This window comes from Condylura cristata, unplaced genomic scaffold, assembly GCF_000260355.1.
Source record: "Condylura cristata isolate star-nosed mole 26May11 unplaced genomic scaffold, ConCri1.0 scaffold00025, whole genome shotgun sequence".
Lineage (NCBI taxonomy): Eukaryota > Metazoa > Chordata > Mammalia > Eulipotyphla > Talpidae > Condylura > Condylura cristata.
The window spans coordinates 31,967,998-31,968,984 of NW_004567126.1; positions in this window are offsets into that span (position 1 = coordinate 31,967,998).

A 987-nucleotide genomic window follows, 5' to 3' on the forward strand; every position below is an offset into this window, starting at 1 on the left:
CGTGTCTCTGGAGGCCACCTGCGCGCCGGGCGGCCGGAGCCGGCCCTCGGCGAGTGCCTGCGCACACGAGGGTTTCCTCAGGAAGTGCCGGGCGGCCACGGGGCCGTCGCAGCTCAGGGAAACCAGACAGACCAGCCGCCAGGCGCAGACGTCCCCCGCTTCCTCAGGGACAGGTGCCGGGTCGTCCTCCCGGCCGCTCTGCACCTTTGCTAGGGCCGAGTGGGCAGCCTCACGCGCACGCCCCCGCGTGAGCACCAAGATGCACCGGTGGGTCCCCGGCCATGGGAGACCCACTCCGGCGAGGTAGCAGAGGGAATTTCCAGCGATGCTAAGGGGAGCGATGTGACGTGACCGGTGTCTCCAGGCGGGGAGAGGCTATTCTGAGGCAGGGTTGGGTGTGAGCTGGGTTTTCTCTCTGGGTCTTTGGGTATTTTCCAACTCTCTGAATAAATCCCCTTATCGGTGTTTATTAAGAAACAATCTTGCTCTCCTGAGAAGCCCGTGGAGGCAGCCAGTACTGTGTCACCCACACTAAGCCAACAAGTAACAAACCCGGTGTGACACCGGAGCTCTGAGAAAAGTACTTAAACACTGTGTCCAGAAGTTTCTGTGCTGGACGTGCCAGTTAAGGGCCGGCTCTGATTCTAGCACCAGGGGGACCGAGTGGGCCCCGAGGTAGAGTTGCACAGACCGTCTGGGGAGAGTCATACGTGGAGGATGTCAGGCTGTGGTCCCCGTGGCTCCCAGGGCCCCTTGACTTGGGAGACTGGACGCAGCTGTGGAAAATACGTGAGTGAGGGGGTCTGGCCGTGCCAGTAAAGCTTTATCGACAAAAACACACAGGGCCACATCTGGACCCTGGGCTGAAAAGCCTGCGGTCTCCTGCCTGGGACAAGTCACGGTGGGGAACGAGGAGATGAAGCGGCAACGAGGCCGCCGCCGCCGCGGCCGCGCTCCCGGCTGGACCAGCCTCAGCCCGTGCGGGAG